This window comes from Brienomyrus brachyistius, unplaced genomic scaffold (genome assembly GCF_023856365.1).
Source record: "Brienomyrus brachyistius isolate T26 unplaced genomic scaffold, BBRACH_0.4 scaffold72, whole genome shotgun sequence".
Taxonomy (NCBI): Eukaryota; Metazoa; Chordata; class Actinopteri; order Osteoglossiformes; family Mormyridae; genus Brienomyrus; species Brienomyrus brachyistius.
Genome location: NW_026042347.1, coordinates 504,520 through 519,365, shown reverse-complemented (window position 1 = coordinate 519,365; position 14,846 = coordinate 504,520). Strand labels below are relative to the sequence as shown.

Here is a 14,846-nt window from a genome sequence, read left to right as displayed (position 1 = left end):
TACTTTATTGAGCCCTATGGGGAAATTCTCTTTACGCCACCCCCAGTTTGCTTTCTGTAAGTGACAGCAAGCTGGCCGCAAAGGGTAGCCACCCATAGCAGCATCCAGGGAGCTGGGGGTTAAGGGCCTTGCTGAAGGACCCGCAGATGTACTGAGGCTGGGCGAAAAACGAGGCTTTAGCCCACTGAGCCTCACACTTTGCTTTTTCATGCAACTTAAAATGAAAATCTGCCTTGCCATTGATTATTTGGTTATTGATAAAATTCAGATGTTAGATGGGCTAATTCTTTTTTTGGTCACTAAGGTTTAGACTCTGAAGATTATCCTTCTGCATGGTGCCTGCTGACTATTTGGTCCATGCCAGTGTAACTATTAGCCAGAGGTAAATGTTGACAATGTCCTTGGAACAAATGCTAAAGAATCGTATTACTCGGTTAAGGATAAAAATGGCAGATTTGGTGGTTTATAAAGTGTGGTCTTTTGCTCTCACATCAGGGTGAAACTCTCTGTGCCTCAGTGTTCAAGAAATCATCACTGCTGCGGCACTTTGTAGTAAAACTACAAGCATTTTGAATGTAACCTGGTTTGCCCAGATTTTACTCTTAGTTGTATTGACTTATTTTATTTTATATGAAAGTGCAGTTTAATGAAAAAAAAATGGATGACTGTGATATTGTGTGCTCAGTCTACAATATGTGTGATTACTTGCAGTAAGGCATAGAAATGTCTGAATAAGGTATTTAACAGCTGAAAAATATCCTCTACTTGGAAAACATTTTGCAAGCAATTAAAGGTTTGCTCTGTTTATGCAAATTTGCAATCTGTTTATGCTGCTGGCAAGAGAGATGCATTTTGAATGAATCCCTTGCATTAATTGTTAAACAGTCTATGCAGTTTGAGGTTTCATTTGGCCCCACTGGGAATTTACCCACAGTGCATTGGCAGTAGTCAAGTCAGTTTGTCTGTGTTAAAGTTCCCAAGCTGTGTTACTTTGAAAATGTGCCTCAAATTATACATATGTACATTTATCGTGAAAATAAAGGATTTGCTTAAAAAGCACCTGCTTTTTTTTGGCAAGTCATTGTCTTACACAAGGATGGTGTGAGGTTTGGTTATTAGCGTCTAATATATATATATATATCCAGGACCAGGTTATTCAAGAAGCTAAGCACTAGGATGGTTACAGTCCCAGGCAAAATGGGTTCGAGAGAGGAAACCTGGCTGCGGTTTTTAAGGCTTGGGGATGAGGCTCATGCAAAAAGGCGTATTGAAAGTTACCCAATGGAGTTTCAGCGTCTGCGCGCATCTGAATTTTCAGCAAAAGGTAAGACGGACGGGAGGGTTGTTCTCGCGCAGTGACTTAGCGACAGCTCCGGGTAGCGGCTTCTCAAGCCAGTGGTTTAGCCACATGTTTGGGGCCACGCAAGACAGCTGCTGACCGCGGCTGCCCCCCCCCCCACTCCCACCCCCACCCCCGTCATCCCCGACCCTGCAGGGTGTGCTGACCTGACCAGCCTGGACACCATGAGTCCGCAGGAGAGGAAGCGACAGGGTTACATCCACGAGCTCATTGAGACGGAGGAGCGATACATGGCTGACCTTCAGCTGGTCCTGGAGGTATGATCTGCAGTGGGGCCCCCGTGAGGTCTTTGCACTTCAGTCTGCTTTAAGCATTTGCAGTTTTGAGTTTTTATATTCTTGTCATGGATCTCATGTATAGGGCTTTGAGTGTAGGTTTTTGTGCCAGAACATGTTTAACTTATTTTCCCTAACATTTTGTTATCCCTCTTAACCTTTACTAACCCTTTCCAACTTTGCCCGTCTCTCATTTTTTTTTCTCCAGGTGTTTTACAAGCCCATGTCTGAGTCGGGACGCCTGACAGATGTTGAAATGGCCATGATCTTCGTCAACTGGAAGGACCTGATTATGTCCAACACCAAACTTCACAAGTGTGTCTTTCCACAAGCTTGTTTCTTCTTGGTAGCTGAAATTCTTGGGAATGAAACGTGATCCGATGCTGCCACCTTGCTCTAGGAATACGAACTGCGAGTATCGTGTCCCACAACAGCAAATGTCATAGGCAGAGTGAAGTCCCAGAAATAGAGAAGTGCCAGGAAAAGGAATTATCTATGCAGTCGATGGATAATAACAAAACAGGCTGCACAGTTTTTGCACTTAAAGAACTGACTGGAATGTTTGTTGAGAATGGCACTGGCCAGCATTCTGTTTTTGAAACTCACCTGAACTTTTACGAAGAAATTGCTTGGTACTGGACTTGGCGGCCTTTGCGGTTTTGGTGATTGTGTTTGTGAATGGCAGGGCACTGAGGGTGAGGAAGAAAACGGGTGGCGAGAAGATGCCGGTGCAGATGATTGGGGACATCCTGGCCTCGGAGCTCTCGCACATGCAGGCCTACATCCGCTTCTGCAGCTGCCAGCTTAACGGTGCAGCCCTGCTGCAACAAAAGACTGACAAGGAACCCGAGTTCAAGGACTTCCTCAAGGTGAGGAATGGTGGGCAGCAGCCCTGGAACAAATGGGAGGGGTAGATAGTTCATTGTTAAAGGCTGTTCCAGAGCGATCGGTAAGCGGGAGAATTGCAGCCGTCCAAATGTCCTCAGTGAAAAAGCGGTAGCGGGTTAAATGGATGTTGAACTGTTCTTTATTTTCTTCTGAAATGAATTACAAAGATATCTTGCGGGCCAATACTATGTTCTATGAGACCTCTGGACTCAACTCTTCTAAAGCACCTAGACTGAAATTTAGAGTGGTGCTTTAGATAAGGACGTAGGCTAGGGTTTCTGACTCCTAAGTGTGTGTGTGTCTCTCTCTCAGAAAATCGCTACAGATCACCGGTGTAAAGGTATGCCACTGTCCAGCTTCCTGCTGAAGCCTATGCAGAGAATCACCCGCTATCCACTCATCATAAAGAACGTAAGTCCTGCACATTGTCACCCGTGGTCCCTCCTTCAGTGTGCGATGTGGGAGGCATGACGAATTAGCCTCATCCAATTTGCCTTGGATTTAGCTCAATTTGGGTTGCTGCTACGTATGACTTTGCCCTGCCAAAGATGCAGTTCGTGTCAATTCCTTTGGGGACCAAATGATAATGGTTGTGACCATCATCATGGTCAGCAAATACAAGAAAGAATGTGCTGTTTTGCTGGAGTTAAATACCAATGAAATGCAAAAACTTCAGGCAGAAGAGTGAGTGTTGGGGAAAGCGCCCGGCGTTTCCACCCCAACTCCACATATACGAGACACACACAGGTTACAGTTTTACTTGCAAGGGTACCCACACTCTCTGCAATGCAAACTACAGCAGAATGTGTTACAAAGGGTGGTTCCCCTTGGCTTCTTTATTTATAGTCAATGGGGGGCGCAAGAGAGGGAAGTGAGATTCTTATCTAAGTAGGCAGCTGTTAACCACCTACTTAGAGTACAATAGCTAAGAGTATGTGGCTAGAAGATAAGAAATAACGTATACATATATATTTACACTCATTGCTGATCATACAGAAATGATTAACAACTGTTTCTTCAACCTAACAGTTGCAAGCAGCAGCCTGACAAAGCAGCAGCCTGACCCTGACAAAGCAGCAGCCTGACAAAGCAGCAGCCTGACCCTGACAAAGCAGCAGCCTGACAAAGCAGCAGCCTGACAAAGCAGCAGCCTGACAAAGCAGCAGCCTGACAAAGCAGCAGCCTGACAAAGCAGCCTGTTTATCATGACAGTATGATCAGAAGCATCAACATTGTAGAAGTTGCAAAAGCACTTTAGGTACAACCTTCATTTAGACCACATTGTCATTATCCTGGAAAACATTTAATTCCGTTTCTTCAGGTCCGAGCCCTGCACGGGTGCTTTCGGCTCGGCCGTCATTATGAATTATATGTCTTCTTCATCGCCATCGCTGGAAACAGGCTCTGTCTCTATAGTTTGGGTAAGGGAGAGAAACATTGTACTGCGTGTCCGAAAAGCAGCATTAAGAGCTTGATTAATAAACATTTTCAAACATGGTATAACAGTAATAAAACAACAGAAAAATAAAATGAAAAACAAAAGAAGAGGTAGGCATGTTTTCATCAGTATTGACCACCATGTTCCTGTAATAAACCAGTCTAACCAGGATGAGGAGGACTGCGGTCGACTGTCCATGGTCATCACTTTTTGTAAGTTTCGGAGGCGGTCTAAGGCAGATGTTATATTGGGTGAGTGCACATTGTCAGGAATGTAAGTGCAGCACGTTTGGTTCAGGAGGACACATACTCCTCCTTGTGCGGCTGTCAGTAGGTCTAATGCCATACGATTCTGGATTACCATCTGTCTGGTTATGTCTAATTGTTCATTTTGTTTTTGGTTAATCAGTATCGAATCATTCATAAATAGACCTAGTCTATAATTTAGAGTTTCTACGCGTAGCATGAGTTTTCCAATTCCTAGCCCAGGGAACAGGGCCAGCATAACTTTACTGCCTGTTCCCCACAATTTATGTTCAGCGGGCACGTCGGTTCCCCACACACTATCATGGGGTTGTATTGATATCGAACGCCTTCTCCTGCTTCTGAAGAAAGTTTTACTTTCCTGTGCTATCAGGAAGGTGTGATCTGAAACAAAAATAAGAGCGCACACTCCAAACCAGTTCGGTGGTAAGACAAAGTATGCACGAGGTCCACACAACCATGCTACTCCGTCCACCCAATATGTTCCATTACTGGGGCGAAGCATCGAAATTGGAGATCCATACATGCTGTCTACATATGTTAGGTTACAGTTCGTGGTGTTTCCTCCTATCCATCGCGTACCATTATCTTGCTTAAAACAAATGGCATGCTGATATGTCAGTGGGTCTCGGTCCATCAAGACAGAAAAAGGAAGTGAGACATTAGTTTTAGCAACAGCGAAGTCTACCCAGAAATCCTGTATACAGGTACCATTTTGAAACCCAACGTCATCTGGGTAGTTTCCTGTAGCCTCCTGATACTTAATTCGGACCACTGTCATTCTATTAGTCCCAGGTATAGTTATGTTCACATCTTCCCCTGCTAGCGAAAATATAAGGGAAAGACGGCTCTGGTATCCTATTCCTGCGAAAGAAGCAGCGCACTTGGCTTGGGATATGTTCATAGCTTTACCATACACCGTAGGTCCTTCACTATGAGTGGGCATTACTGAACAAACATAGCAATTTGTCACATTTTTCGCTGTTACAGTATCATGTACATATCGGTACCAGTAGTTTTGCATAAATGGATGTGAGTGGTCAGCGGGCAACGGGCGTAGATGGAAGTCATCATGGGTCCATCGCCGTAGGTGCTGTAATGGAGCTGGTGAGAGCCAGGACAACCATACAAGTCCTACAACAAGAATGACCCCTAGAGTCACTTTACCACATCCCCACCCTATCAGGGCCATCCTAAATAGAGTGCAGCTCAGTTGTTTTCTTCACCGGGTTGAGACAACAGCACCCTATTGGTTACTGTGCCTTTGTAGCGGACTTCCACTGCTACTCTGTTGCTGAGGCCTCTGATAAGGGCTTGATGGGTTTACAGTGACTTTTGTGTATCCAGGAAGGTCGTTCTGCGATCTTTACTGCTGTTGGTGTTGTGAGGAGGACTTGATAAGGACCGTCCCACCGAGGTGTGCTCCAATCTTTCCGCAACAGGACCTTGACCAGGACCCAATCTCCCGGCTGCAAGTTATCCTGTTGAGTAGAAACAGAATTTACCGGCAGACTACTGGGGCTATGTTTTTGTTGTGATGTTAGTAGTTTACGCATCCAATCAGCCAGCGTATTTTCTCGGTCTGCTTTTTCTATGTCATTCATTTCAGTTGCTAGGGGAAATGGTCTACCATACACTATTTCAAAAGGTGTTAATCCTGCAGGAGTGGGAGTTATTCTCATCCATAATTTTACTAGAGACAAACATTCTGGCCACGGCCTTTTTGTCTCTTCCATTGTCTTTTTTAGCCTTGTTTTAATAGTGCCGTTGGTCCTTTCCACTAAGCCTGCGCTCTGGGGGTGATACGCACAATGATTCTTAAGCGTAAAACCTAATGCTTGTGAGCAAAGGGACATAGTCTGATTTACAAAATGAGTCCCATTGTCTGATCTTATAATATGAGGTATGCCATAGGTAGGGAAATAATGGCTTACCAAACATTTTGCAACGGTCATTGCATCACAATGCTTTACAGGGTATATTTCTACCCACTTAGAAAAGGTGTCTATAATAACTAGACAGTATTTCTTTCCTTGTGACCAAGATAATTCAATAAAATCCATATGTACAACTTGAAACGGATACTCAGCTGTGGGGAACTGGCCACGTTTTGGTCTGATGTTTCCTTGTGCATTGTGTTTACAACAAATTAAGCATGTCCTACAAAATTGTTTTGCATAATCAGAAAAATTTATAGCATAGAAATATTGTTGTATGATATGTACCATCCCTCCTGTTGAGACATGAGTATTTCCATGGCTCACCAAAGCAGCTGTTTTGTATAAATTTTTTGGTAGGATGGGCTTGTCATTCATATAGTAAACTTTCTCTCGTTGTATTGCTCCTCTTTTGATCCAACTTTGTACTTCTATTTTAGGAGCATGAATCTGTGCATCACATAGCACATCGCTATCTATAAAAAGAATGTCTGCCACTGATAAGGTAGGTTGTTTCAGTGCCGCTTCTTTGGCGGTTTTATCTGCAAAACTATTTCCTGCGGTTTCTGCAGAGTCATCAGTCTGGTGTGCTTTGCATTTGCACAGTGCAAAGTGAGTCGGTAAATGCACAACGTCTAATAATCTAAGTAGCAAATTCGTATGAGTAAGAGATGTGCCCTGTGATGTTCTAAAACCTCTATTTTTCCAGACTCTTGCATGGTGATGGACAGCTGCAAACACATATTGACTATCAGTGTAGATAGTAAGTGACTTGTTCTTGAACAGTTCACATGCCCTGATCACAGCATAAAGTTCAGCCGCTTGTGCTGAACAAGTAGAAGGGAGTGCATTGGCTTCTAACACTTCAGTAGATGTAACTACAGCATACCCAACTTTATTTTTTTCCATATCATTTTTTGATGCTGAGCCATCTACATAAACAACTTCTGATCCTGGTATAAAAGTTTGCAGAATATCTGCTCTTGGTTTTGTTTGTTCTTCTATTGTTGCTTTGCAAGAATGTGGCTCCCCATCCTCTGCGGTAGGGAGAAGCGTACTAGGGTTCAATAGGCCACACCGCTGAAGTTCAATGTTACGTTGTGAGAGCAAAAGTGACACTAAGGTAAGATGTCTTGTATGTGTTAAGAATGGAAGCGGTGTCTGCAACAAGATTAGAGACACAGAATGAGGAACTTTAAGTATGAGGGGGTGACAAAGTACCAATTCTGCTGATACCTTTACTGCTTCTGCAGCAGCTGCACAGGCCTGTAAACACTGTGGAAAGCCAGCTGCTACTGCATCTAATCGTTTTGAATAGAATGCTAACGGTCTCTCTTTTGCTCCGAATGGCTGTGTTAATACTGCTTTCATATAACCTTGATTAGCATCTACACATAGGGTGAATGGTTGTTGATAATCTGGTAGAGCAAGGGTCACATTGGTTTGCAACATTCTTTTTAAATTTGTAAAAGCATTTTCTCCGTCCTCAGTCCATTGTATTTTGTCCTTTAGAGTCATCTCCTTCCCGTATATTAAATTTTGCAAAGGTTGAACTAGAAAAGCATAATCTGGTAACCATTCTCTACAATAATTGCATCTGTTGTTTAGTCTGTGGTTTAGGTGCTTCCTGTATAGCTTGTTTCCTTATCTCTAGCAGCGAGCGACCTTTTTGTGAAAGGTTATGCCCTAAATAGACAACTGTCTTTTTGCAGTACTGCAACTTCTGTTTAGAAGCTTTATGTCCAGTATTGTATAAATGCTGAAGCACAGTTAGGGTAGTTTCTTTGCAATGTTGTTCTGAATCTGCTGCTATTAAGATATCATCCACGTATAGTAATACCTGACTATGTGATGGTATTTCACAGGTACTCATAGAGTATCTAAGGGCCATGGTATATACATGTGGGCTTTCAGAAAATCCCTGAGGGAGTCTAGTATATGTATATTTTTTCCCTTTATAGGTAAATCCAAATAAATGTTGAGAATCAGGGTGCAATGGTACTGAGAAAAATGCATTACTAAGATCCACTACTGAGAAGTAGCTTTTATCAGGAGTCAATGAGTTGAGCAATAAGTGTGGGTTAGGCACGTCTGGTGCTGCATGTTGCACTATGTTATTAACAGGTCTTAAATCCTGCACCATGCGCCATTTCCCTGTATGTCCCTTCTGGACTGGAAAGATAGGAGTGTTGCAAGTGGCTTCAGGAGCCTCTCGCAATATTCCTGATGCTAACATGTCTTGCACTACAGGGGCTATACCTTTCTCTGCTTCAGGTTTTAATGGGTATTGCCGGACGGTGTTCTGATTTCACAGTTACTTTGTAAGGTGGGAATCCCTTTACCAGCCCTACATCAGTGGGGGAGGACGACCACAACCCTTCTGGAAGGCGATCTAGATCTGGACATGATCCCTCCTCCAGGGTTGAAAAAATTTGTCAGGTTGGGTCCTTTAAGTGTGTGGTGGGAGTGGTTTGAACTCTCCATCCCAAAGGAGCCAGATACGGGTTGGTAGTCATTGTAACTGTGCATAGAATCTCGTAAGAACATCTCTACATCTCTCCACTGCATCTGGGGTGGTTTTGAAAGAGATACGTGTGGTGTTCTCTCTCTAAATACAGCTTGTTGCTTGTTAGATAAAATGACTGAGGCTGCTGAAAACCCAGTGGTGGGGTTAACATACATATATTATACAAGTGTCTTGGAGGGCATGAAACGTTTTGTCATAGACATAATCTGGTCCAAGGGTGTCTTTGTACCACATAGTGACGTGTAAGGCATCGTCAGGCATGAACTGGGCCTGTCTAGGGGACTGCTTTTCTCTAGTTTTCCGCAATAATTCTCGTGTCTGTGCAGTTCCCCCTAGGTCCAGAGACCAGTAATATTGTGGTGTTGTGGTTCCTTGCACAACATAAGCTTCCTCATTTACGATTGCTTTCATGCCAGTGGCTGTGGCAACCACGCTAATGCCCATTTGTACCATAAGGTCTCGACCTAACAAGTTAACAGGACAAGAAGGGCTTATTAACACCTGTGCTTGACATTCAAGTCCAGTTTCCTTATCTTTTACTGCAACTGGGTTTGTTAACTGATGTCTGTCTGTCTGACCTCCTGCCGTTTTTATATTTATGACTGATGAAGAATATGTGACTCCGGGAGGACTGGAGGTTAGGACAGTCCTACATGCTCCAGTGTCACACAGACATTCATATACTTTGCCGTTTATGACTAACTTCCGACTTGGCAAGGTTTCCCACTGCCTTTCTGCTAATAACTGACACACTGCTTGTAAATCTATTTCCTTATCTAAAAGGTCTTGTAAAGTGACCTCCGTTTCCTTTCTTAAAATCACCTCTGTTTTGCCTCGGATGGTGTCGGTAACAGGGGCCTCCGAGGGGGGTCATTGATCATTGTTTTCAATGGAGTTTGGGTTATATGGTTGTTTCCCTACTCTACAATTCCTAGCTAAGTGTCCAGGTTTCCTGCATGTCCAGCAAATGTTATCTTGCTGAGACGAATTCCTGTAATTGTTTCTGAAAACACCTCTCCCCCTTCCTCGGCCTCTTGACCTTCCTCTGAATCCTCCCCTCCCCGGAGGATTCATTTGCACTAACGCTACTACATCTGAGGCGCTGAATATTGTGTCTGTCTTTTCCTGTTTCTGCGCTCTCTGCGCGTGTTGGGCATATTCTAGTGCTTGTTGGACTGAACCAGTATTCTGATGTACCCAATGTTTGTCAAGATATTTTCGCAATTCGGGCTTTAGGCCTGCGACAAAAGCTCGTTTTAGCTGTTGTTGGTACACTCCTACTGCCTCTTCATCAAATGGGATCCCTGAGTTTCCTCTAAATACAACTCTCATTCTATCCATAAAATCCTCAGGTTCCTCTCCATCTTTTTGTTTACATTGCGCTATTCTGCCATAATCTGCTCGTCTCATAAACACTATCTCTATCCTTCCATGTAATTGTTGCATACTCTGTTTTCTACGTACATCTCTTAACTTACTTTGTTCCAACCATGCATCAGAAAAAACATATTCTTTTTTTCTGTCTTTACCTTCTTTCTTATTGGTAGTCTGTAACATCTCCAGTTTTAAGTTTAGCTTTTATACAAAAGTCTGTGAGCTTTTATATATATCTGGAGTGTGGAGTTTTCCTTCAAACCCATGTTTTTTCCTCCATCTACTTATTTGTCCTGATCCTGGCTTATATCCTTCCATAAACTTCTCATCTCCCTCTAGTTCCATTTGTTTACTTTGATTCTTCCCCATTGTTACCTTTTAATGGATACACTACAAAAAATAAAAAATCCTAAAAGCAAGTATCTGGCATGAGACCTCAGGAGGACACTAACACGGCCTTCTACTGCTCCCTATTAGAGCAGCGGTGTTAGTTTTCAGGGATGAAACCCGTCCTTGATCCTTCAGTCACCAGTATGTTGTTGCTTTTAGGGTGGATCGTGTAGGTTAATCTAAAACCTATAAAAACACATCCACATACATCAATATATATATTTCCAACAACGCCTACTTTCTCTCCCGGTTAATTTCGGCTAACCTCAACCACATGCATGTCTTGGCCACCTACTTATTTAGGTGCCGTATCTCTCACTTGGCCACCTACTCACTTAGGTGCCGTATCTCTCACCTGTATAGTGTGCTCTCTGATCCGTCACCGAGGTCCTTCAGACATCACCAGACGTCGAGCGCAGTTCTAACCACCGGCCTGATGACGAATTCACATCACAGGTCTTTCTTGCACCCGACTTCGAGTGGCTGTCGACAGACTTCGGTGTCGCTTCTCTCGGCGTACTGGAGACGTCTTCGGGGTTCCTCGGATCCGGCTCGAAGGACCAAATTCTATGTTGGGGAAAGCGCCCGGCGTTTCCACCCCAACTCCACATTTACGAGACACACACAGGTTACAGTTTTACTTGCAAGGGTACCCACACTCTCTGCAATGCAAACTACAGCAGAATGTGTTACAAAGGGTGGTTCCCCTTGGCTTCTTTATTTATAGTCAATGGGGGGCGCAAGAGAGGGAAGTGAGATTCTTATCTAAGTAGGCAGCTGTTAACCACCTACTTAGAGTACAATAGCTAAGAGTATGTGGCTAGAAGATAAGAAATAACGTATACATATATATTTACACTCATTGCTGATCATACAGAAATGATTAACAACTGTTTCTTCAACCTAACAGTGAGTATGGGTATTGTGAAATGTTGGATGTCAACTGTTACAAAACGTGCTGCACCAGTTTATTTATGGATGGATGGATGGATGGATGGATCTGATTAACATCAAACCGCCAGTAACTTCACTCTACCCTGAACTCCACAGTCCTTGTCCAAAGACAGAGTTCATTCTTAGGCAGGTCCCAGACCTATTTCCAAATCTCCTGCTCCCCAGATTCTCGAGAACACTCCAGAGAATCACTTGGACCATGGACACTTGCGGGAGGCTCTGGACAGGGCCGAGGAGCTCTGTCTGCAGGTCAACGAGGGGGTCCGGGAGAAGGAGAACTCCGACAGGTTAGAGTGGATTCAGAGCCATGTCCAGTGTGAAGGCATCACTGAGGTGAGCACATCTAATGCAACTATATCACGAAGCTCTTGTCTATAGCCTGGGTTTTATATAATCTACAATATTCCCTCCTGAAGTTCTTAACAAATGTTTGTTTACATGCACAGCCTCTAACAAAGTCGTCTACAGAGTTAATCCTACTACAAGTTAGGGTCTGGATTTTTGCAGCTTTCCTACAGTTTACTGGACACTTCCAATTGTTCCATTTCCCTACAGAACTTGATATTCAACTCCTTGACCAACTGCCTGGGTCCCCGAAAGCTGCTACACAGCGGCAAGGTCTATAAAACTAAGAGCAACAAGGAGTTATACACCTTCCTCTTCAATGACTTCCTGCTGCTCACCCAAGCAGTGAAGCAGTTCACCTCATCAGGGACGGATAAGCTCTTCAGTCCCAAGTGCAACATGCAGTTCAAGATGTACAAGAACGTGAGACTCTTTTTCATGCTGGGGAGTAATGGAGGGGGCTAGCAATACCAGACAGTTACATTTACGGCACAAAATCATACATTGCGTTTTAAATGAACTTTTCATATCCATACAATTCGGAGTAGAACTTTCTAGAAAGAGGTGCCATTTCCTTAGTTGTATGTTTAGCCCATTTTTACGGGCTTTCTCTACTGTGTGTACTTCCAATTTAATGCGAGTCTATGACCCGATTTTGGTCTTCTATCCAACCAGCCCGTGTTTCTAAATGAAGTTCTGGTGAAGATGCCCTCCGATCCGTCTAGCGATGAGCCAATCTTCCACATCTCCCACATCGACCGTGTTTATACTCTCAGGACAGAGAACATCAATGAGTGGGGAAGGAAGGGAGTTAGAGAAGAGACTAAGGAGAATTGAACAAGGAAGCTGTGGCTTCAGTCCACAAGGAGGCTCCCTCGGTGTCCTGTTCTGGTAACAAATCAGGTGTTTCTTCTTATTTAATCAATCAGGACTGCCTGGGCGCAGAAAATCAAAGCTGCTTCAGAACATTTCATAGAGACTGAGAAGAAGAAGCGAGAGAAAGCTTACCAAGGTGAACTATTTTATTTGCATTTAATCCTTTTCAGTGTCTTAGCATAACCCTTCAGTCCAGTTTGATTATGTAATGGTTTTATTCATCTGTCTACAAAATTGCTTGTCCTTTTCCTATTTAATTTAGTTATATGTATGTGTGTGTGTGTGTATATTTATGTATCTGTAATATAAAATCCTCTAAGTCACCAGTATATATTCATTACCCTATTCAGTGTTTCAGAACCCTGACCCCATGTTTTAGTCCATGTTGGACGTTTCACAGCCAGAACCTACAAACCCCATGAGCAAGAATTTGTTTCTTCCAACCAGTTGAGCATAGAGAGTCAGTCAAAGGCTACTCAACTGGTTTGTAAAAACAAAATCTTGGTCTGAGTTTGTAGCTGAGCACTGGTTTTTCCTGAATTTGAGTTTCCCTCTTTTACACAGCCTGTCCTTCCAGTGAACACATCCGTTGCAGTTTAAGAACCTACTACTTTCCCTTTTGGTTGCTGTACAGTCTATTTATGCAGACCTTCATTACTGAACCCTTGATAACCCTATCATAGACTGCAGTGCCCCATTAACTACAGTTTTTTTTTCCAGTTGCTGTATCTTATTTCTGCCAATTCCTTGGGAGTTCCTTGCATCTTAACTTCTTTATTATGAATCTTATTTATTGTTCCTTGGTCTTTCGACTCATGCATCACTTGCTGTATGCATTTCCAGCTCGTTCCCTGAAAACCAGTGGCATTGGCCGCCTGCTGGTCACTATTTTGGAGGCCACAGAGCTCAAGCCCTGCAAGCCCAATGGTGAGGGTCAAAGGTCAAGTCCTATCTCCCGAAACTCCAGCCGCTAACCCCCTAATGCCTTGTACCTCATGTATGGCTTGATGGTTGGGTTTAATGGTTTTTTTTGATGGCCTACACCCTCCAGGAAAGAGTAATCCATATTGCGAGGTGACCATGGGGGCACAGTGTTTCACCTCCCGGACAATAAATGACACAATCAACCCCAAGTGGAACTTCAACTGTCAGTTCTTCATTAAGGACCTGTACCAGGATGTTCTATGTGTCACCATCTTCAAGAGGGACCAGTTCTCTCCCGATGGTTAGTCCTTTCTTCAGATGTTTATTTCTCCTCTTTTTACACGTTGACACTTCCTGAAATTCGTCTTGGGAACAGTTCTGATGTTAAATGTGCTGATGTTAAATTTCCCTTAGAAAAATTTGGGTGTCATATTTGAAGTTTCGTCTTGTTTTTTTTTTTTTTAATTTAACTTTTAATTTATTTTTAATTTATTTATTTATTACACGTCATTTTAAGTTTCTCCATGGGGTATCACTGTGGTTTCATGCTTCAGGGTTCTGGTTCCATATCCTCCCCCTGGTTCTGTGTGTGTGAGTTTGAACATTCTCTTTGTATTTGTACGGGTTACTCCTACAGCCCAAGAACACATACAGATGAACTACGTTCTCTACTTTATGCCCTGGTATATTCTGCAGTCTCACTGCAACCCTTCTACTAGATAATTTCTTTTGTGTTTGACCGTTTATTTCTTTCCCCCCCCTATTGCTTAATTTCTTTCATTGTGCCACAATGGCCTGTGTTCTATTACTAGCGTTTGATGGTGGCCGCTTTCATCATGGCTGCTTGTATCATTGTTAGACTTCCTGGGCCGCACTGAAGTTCCTGTGGCCACCATCAAGAAGGAGCTGGAAAACAAGGGAGCAGCGACAAGGCGCCTGCTGCTGCACGAGGTGCCGACAGGCGAGGTGTGGGTGCGCCTGGACCTGCAGCTGTTCGACCAAAAATCTCTCAAATGAGGCGACGCGGATTGGTGCCATGCCATACGCCCCCCGCCCCGCCCCCGCCTCCACCCCGCTTCCCAAGACAAACGGACAGAGCTGAGGCTTCCTGACGAGATGCTCATTCCGATCCCCGGAACCAGCGGCAAGCATCAGCAGAGCAGGTTCTAGGCTGATGCCACGGGCAGTCCGGCTCCAGCACAGACAGGGTTCTGCCACGTTCACTCGCCAGGTGGCGTCTGTGAGCTGAGAGCTGTATGCCAGTGCTGCTGGAGACCGTCTGGACTCCTGAGTAC

General features: G+C 43.8%; 1 pseudogene; it reads left to right on the top strand.

The window, feature by feature from the left end:
* LOC125726464 (intersectin-2-like) overlaps window positions 1-14,602 on the top strand; it is a 28,020-nt pseudogene extending 13,418 nt beyond the window's left edge.
* Window positions 14,603-14,846: the final 244 nt, after the last annotated feature.